This window comes from Electrophorus electricus, chromosome 16, assembly GCF_041902795.1.
Source record: "Electrophorus electricus isolate QZ-2024a chromosome 16, ASM4190279v1, whole genome shotgun sequence".
Lineage (NCBI taxonomy): Eukaryota > Metazoa > Chordata > Actinopteri > Gymnotiformes > Gymnotidae > Electrophorus > Electrophorus electricus.
In genome coordinates this window covers 995,931-1,002,814 of record NC_137512.1, presented here as the reverse complement: position 1 = coordinate 1,002,814, position 6,884 = coordinate 995,931, and the positions used below count along the sequence as shown (strand labels likewise).

The following is a 6,884-nucleotide window of genomic DNA, read 5'->3' as shown; positions in this document are numbered from 1 at the left end:
GGACAACCCTTGCTGTACTCAGGGCTGCCTCACTCCTTCAGAGGAAGAGAAGTCTTCCACTGTGGTTATTCAGAGACCGTCCCCCATCACCGGAGCCCACCAGGGAAGGTTTGTGCTGCCTGCCCGCCGTAGCGGTACACCCGGCCCTGACAACACGGCCCAGTCTGCAGCTGCAGGCATCTGCATCCACAAGCTTAGTGTGCTTCAAAGACTCTCAGACTCGCTGTTCTATCCAGACATAAAGCAAAGACTCGTAACTGCTCTCAGGCTGGGAGGGAGGGCTGGAAGATTGCAGTGTTAAATCTCCAGGACTACCACATTAAACACCAATGAGGAGGAAACAATGAATCCAGGCATAGCTACAGACATTTTTCATGAGCTTACCCACCACACCCCCTCCACCGACTTCTATCAAAGTTCTTGAAACGATTGTTGAGTAGCTGAGGAGCGTTGTGTAAAGTCCAGAGTGAAAGATGGGAAGAGAGGGGAGAACGAGGCAAGAAAGAAAGAGCGAGGGACAGGAAGGCAAGAGGAGGGGTTTGTTCTTTACGAAACGGCAACGGCTGTCTTATCTCCTCCCAGCACAGCGTAGATTAGCGCTGCGCAGGACAGAGACGACCGAAGGGGAGAAATGACAAAAGCTGCTCCCGGGTATAAAAACAGAGCCGCATTAGCTGTGATAAGAAGAGACAAGGCCATAGGCATAGGAGAAGTGGAGAACCTTCATCTTGTCCTGCTTTCTTCCTGGTGAGCAGAGCATGCTGTTCTCTCTTTTCCTAGAGCTGGATCGGGAGGTGGTTATCAGATAGCAGGGCTGAAGAGAGAATATGTGTCATAGGTTTAAAAAGCAGCGCATTCATTCTCCACGTTGTGGGCCTGGGCCAGGCTCCACCCACATCTCCTTTATCAGTGGGACTGTGAAGCCTCGCCCACATGCTTCCAGGCCACTGCCAAATGTGCTTGTCCAACTGGGAGTTTTATGATTTATGAGGTTCACATGGTCACTGCAGTGATGTCTGCAGAAAAAAGTCCCTCCCTCTTTCTAACACTTTCTCTCACACATGCACACACACACGCTGCCTGTGAATCTCTCATACACACACACACAACTTCACTAACCTAACTAAGGCTGCCATGTTTAACATACAGCTTCAAACTCCTTTCAGAACATCTCTCTCTCTCTCTCTCTCTCTCTCTCTCTCTCTCTCTCTCTCTCACTGCCTCTCTCTCTCTCTCTTTCTCTCTCTCTCTCTCTCTCTCTCTCTCTCTCTCACTGCCTCTCTCTCTCTCTCTTTCTCTCTCTCAGCCATTCATGAACAACCATCTGCCGGTTGCATTGCTGTGGCTGACCTTGCCTACAAGCACAGCTCTTTCCAGTAAAAGCAGACCTGTGGGAATTTACATCACATAACACTTACTGAAGAAGAACTCTTCCCGGCCCATGCTCAGGCATGTCAGGCATGTCAGGCATGTCAGGAATGTCAGGAACGTCAGGAACGTCAGGTATGTCATATAGTCGAATACCACCAGCACTAGGAAACTGCACTGTGTAAAAAGCATTTGTATGAAGGGTGTAAGGCGTGCACTCAGCCTTGTCATCCCTGCTGACAGAAGGAAGCCTGGAGATGTGAGAACCTCCGAGTGAATTTCCTCCATGGGGACATGATGTGGGGAAAGAGAGGGACTGGTGGGGGTGATGGAGCGGTAGATAGAGGCAGAAGAGAGATCAGCAGCCCTGGGTGAGACCACGCAGGCTGCACTCACTCCCTGCAGGCTGCTGTGCAGGTAGGATGAGCGGAATGCTAATATACAGAGCTAATGATGCAGGCATCTCCCGCTTCCTGTCTGTCCGCTGCACTTGGTTAAGCCAGACTCAGATGACTCCAGTGCTGGTGCTGTTCACCGCCCCTCTATACCTCTCTCTCTCTCTCCCTCTCTCTCTCTCCCTCTCTCTCTCTCTCTCTCTTTCTCTCGCTCTCTCCCTCTCTCCCTCTCGCTCTCTCTCTTCCTCTCTCTCTCTCTCTCTCTCTCTCTCCCTCTCTCTTCCTCTCTCTCCCTCTCTCTCTGTCTCTCTCTCTCTTCCCCTCTCTATCTCTCTCTCTCTCTCCCTCTCTCTCTCTCTCTCTATCTCTCTCTCTCTTACTCCACCATGACTAAACTACTACTAGACATATTGTGGGAGATGGACACAGTTTGAACAATGAGGGTTGTCTCACTCACACAAACCCACAGACAAATACATAGACAAAGACACACACACTGCAGGACAGTGATGCTTATCTCATCAGTAGGGGACTCATCAGTGTAGTGACCCCTCTGATCTGTCTCCACACACACACACACACACTCACACACACACACACACACACACACACACACACACACACACACACACACACACTCACACACACACACACTCACACACACTCACACACACACACACTCACACACACATACACTCACACACACACACTCACACACACACACACACACACACTCACACACACACACACACACACACACACACACACACTAACCCTGTTTGACTGCAGCTGTGCAGAGCCACTCGAGCACCTCTCTGACTAGTGATGATGTATCACTTTAACATTTTATATATATATATATATAAATTGCAATTTCTCATGAAATCATACTGTTTATTATGAGGGTAGGTAATCTGAATGTAATCTCAATGTAATCTCAACTCCCCAAATGTTGCACTTGCCTCCTGCTTGTCTGAAAATGCAGTTCTCAGCAATCCCCCAGAATGTCCCAGTTTTTCAACATCTACCTAATACCACAGCTACCATGGAAACTCTTGGAATGACAGCGAGCTCCGGTATGAGCACATGTGAGTTTTAATGCATTTATCAAAGGTTGTCAGACCAAAGGTGTGGCTGAGATTCAAAGACAGAAGCTAAAGCACAAGCTAGGTTTCCCCTGAGCTTGTGTTCATCTAAAGGTGAAGGTGTTTGCAGAATTTATTAATGTGGTCTAGCTTTTGTTTAGAAAACTTCAGAAATCTCAGCTCTGCCCACATTTATTTAAATGCATAGTGGCATGAGAGCATGCACCTTACTGATTTCATCAGAGTGCTTTCAATTGTTTATGTTCAAACATAATGTATGATTTATGGCCCCAAGCAGGAATCAAAGAACAGCAGTCTGCCTGGTCATGTGAGGCTGTAGTCCACTGTAACTGTGTGGTTGTAGTTCACTGCTTATAGGAGCTGTAGTCCACTGCTTATGGGAGCTGTAGTCCACTTCTTATGGGAGCTGTAGTCCACTGTTTATGGAAGCTGTAGTCCACTACTTATGGGAGCTGTAGTCCACTTCTTATGGGAGCTGTAGTCCACTGCTTATGGGAGCTGTAGTCCACTTCTTATGGGAGCTGTAGTCCACTGTTTATGGAAGCTGTAGTCCACTACTTATGGGAGGTGTAGTCCACTGTTTAAGGGGGAGCTGTAGTCCACTGTTTATGGGAGCTGTAGTCCACTGTTTATGGAAGCTGTAGTCCACTACTTATGGGAGCTGTAGTCCACTTCTTATGGGAGCTGTAGTCCACTGCTTATGGGAGCTGTAGTCCACTTCTTATGGGAGCTGTAGTCCACTGTTTATGGAAGCTGTAGTCCACTACTTATGGGAGCTGTAGTACACTGTTTAAGGGGGGGGCTGTAGTCCACTGTTTATGGGAGCTGTAGTCCACTGTTTATGGGAGCTGTAGTCCACTGTTTATGGGAGCTGTATTTCACTGCTTATGGGAGCTGTAGTTCACTGCTTATGTGTGGTTGTAGTCCTATGGCCTGTTCAGCTATAATCGAGTACTCAAACCTTCTACCCACTTAATGGTAATTTTGCTTTGATTCCAGACTGCTTTTCAACTTTGCATCGTGTAATTAAAATGTTAATTTCAGCACAAACGAATAACTGTCTCTAATGTTTAATTGCATACTTAGCCAGTAAAGTGGGGTTGGACTATTTAATCTTCAACTATCCAGCGATGAGGCAAAATCATATGAGCATATTGGAAACGTTGCAGAGAAGTCAATTAGCTGGCGAAGCTTATTTCCAAATGTCAGGCTGTGTATGGCTAAGATAAACGCTGTGATAAGCCCTCGACTACACTTAGCGCAGAACAGCAGCCCCAGAAAACCCCTAGTCACCCTCACCCTTTGCATTAGCGCTTTTTAAACACTTGTTTCAGCTTTTGCAAAGGGGCTTTGAAGCAGATAGTGATAATAATGGTTCCCAGGACTCTGTGCGTGGAAGGAGATGCCTGTTAACCTTCAGCACCTCGAGTCCTGCTCAGAGAGGCTTTGTATTCACCACGTGTTGGAGGGGTATGAGACTCCTTCCTGTTGTGGGAAACACAACAGGAAGGAGTCTCAGTTGCTGGTGCTTTTCTGGGTTCCATCTTTCATGTCCTGCCTGCATGGGGATGCTGTGCTGTGCCAAACTGAGGATTCATTATTTGAAAGGACTTGTGTCTGGGAGAGTCAAGCGGAGGAAAGAAAGAAAGAAATGCCAAACTAAGCAGTGCCCCTGGGTTAGCAACACAGCTACTCACGTTTGGTGCTGTAATCTGAGCCAGAGTGGAGCTGCAGTTCTCCCACAACAGCCTCAGCTCTCTACAATCTCCCAGTCTGTCATGCAGAGGATCGCCCTACATTACACCAAGTGCCATTAGCCACTTCACGGATATGTTTTAACGGCTGCTGTTGCAAAAGATACTATGAGAGTGTGAATGGTAGGTTCAGACTGAGAGAGTGAATGGTAGGTTCAGACTGAGAGTGTGAATGGTAGGTTCAGACTGAGAGAGTGAATGGTAGGTTCAGACTGAGAGAGTGAATGGTAGGTTCAGATTGAGAGTGTGAATGGTAGGTTCAGATTGAGAGTGTGAATGGTAGGTTCAGATTGATAGAGTGAATAGTAGGTTCCGATTGAGAGAGTGAATGGTAGGTTCAGATTGAGAGTGTGGATGGTAGGTTCAGACAGAGAGAGTGAATAGTAGGTTCAGATTGAGAGTGTGAATGGTAGGTTCAGATTGAGAGAGTGAATAGTAGGTTCAGATTGAGAGAGTGACTAGTAGGTTTAGACTGAGAGTGTGAATGGTAGGTTCAGACTGAGTGTGTGGATGGTAGGTTCAGACTGAGAGAGTGAATGGTAGGTTCAGATTGAGAGTGTGGATGGTAGGTTCAAACTGAGAGAGTGAATGGTAGGTTCAGATTGAGAGTGTGAATGGTAGGTTCAGACTGAGAGTGTGGATGGTAGGTTCAGACTGAGAGAGTGAATGGTAGGTTCAGACTGAGAGTGTGGATGGTAGGTTCAGACTGAGAGAGTGAATGGTAGGTTCAGATTGAGAGTGTGAATGGTAGGTTCAGACTGAGAGTGTGAATGGTAGGTTCAGATTGAGAGTGTGGATGGTAGGTTCAAACTGAGAGAGTGAATGGTAGGTTCAGATTGAGAGTGTGAATGGTAGGTTCAGACTGAGAGTGTGGATGGTAGGTTCAGATTGAGAGTGTGGATGGTAGGTTCAGATTGAGAGTGTGAATGGTAGGTTCAGATTGAGAGTGTGAATGGTAGGTTCAGACTGAGAGTGTGGATGGTAGGTTCAGATTGAGAGTGTGAATGGTATGTTCAGACTGAGAGAGTGAATGGTAGGTTCAGATTGAGAGTGTGAATGGTAGGTTCAGACTGAGAGTGTGAATGGTAGGTTCAGATTGAGAGTGTGAATGGTAGGTTCAGATTGAGAAAGTGAATGGTAGGTTCAGATTGAGAGTGAATGGTAGGTTCAGACTGAGAGAGTGAATGGTAGGTTCAGATTGAGAGTGTGAATGGTAGGTTCAGACTGAGAGAGTGAATGGTAGGTTCAGATTGAGAGTGTGAATGGAAGGTTCAGACTGAGAGTGTGAATGGTAGGTTCAGATTGAGAGTGTGAATGGTAGGTTCAGATTGAGAGTGTGAATGGTAGGTTCAGACTGAGAGAGTGAATGGTAGGTTCAGATTGAGAGTGTGAATGGTAGGTTCAGACTGAGAGTGTGAATGGTAGGTTCAGATTGAGAGTGTGAATGGTAGGTTCAGATTGAGAGAGTGAATGGTAGGTTCAGATTGAGAGTGTAAATGGTAGGTTCAGATTGAGAGTGTGAATGGTAGGTTCAGATTGAGAAAGTGAATGGTAGGTTCAGATTGAGAGTGAATGGTAGGTTCAGACTGAGAGAGTGAATGGTAGGTTCAGATTGAGAGTGTGAATGGTAGGTTCAGATTGAGAGTGTGAATGGTAGGTTCAGATTGAGAAAGTGAATGGTAGGTTCAGATTGAGAGTGAATGGTAGGTTCAGACTGAGAGAGTGAATGGTAGGTTCAGATTGAGAGTGTGAATGGTAGGTTCAGACTGAGAGAGTGAATGGTAGGTTCAGATTGAGAGTGTGAATGGTAGGTTCAGACTGAGAGTGTGAATGGTAGGTTCAGATTGAGAGTGTGAATGGTAGGTTCAGATTGAGAGAGTGAATGGTAGGTTCAGATTGAGAGTGTAAATGGTAGGTTCAGATTGAGAGTGTGAATGGTAGGTTCAGATTGAGAGAGTGAATGGTAGGATCAGATTGAGAGTGTGAATGGTAGGTTCAGATTGAGAGAGTGAATAGTAGGTTCAGATTGAGAGTGTGAATGGTAGGTTCAGGTTGAGAGAGTGAATGGTAGGTTCAGATTGAGAGAGTGAATAGTAGGTTCAGATTGAGAGTGTGAATGGTAGGTTCAGACTGAGAGTGTGAATGGTAGGTTCAGATTGAGAGTGTGAATGGTAGGTTCAGATTGAGAGAGTGAATGGTAGGTTCAGATTGAGAGTGTGAATGGTAGGTTCAGATTGAGAGTGTGAATGGTAGCCTCAAAT

General features: G+C 46.3%; 1 long non-coding RNA gene across 1 annotated transcript; it reads left to right on the top strand.

Annotated features, from left to right (window-relative positions):
- Positions 1 to 618: 618 nt before the first annotated feature.
- On the top strand, positions 619 to 1,923 carry LOC145651768 (uncharacterized). Its single transcript, XR_014117731.1, has 3 exons — positions 619 to 747; positions 1,307 to 1,503; positions 1,612 to 1,923. It is a non-coding gene; the product is annotated as an uncharacterized LOC145651768 (long non-coding RNA).
- The last annotated feature ends 4,961 nt before the right edge of the window (positions 1,924 to 6,884 follow it).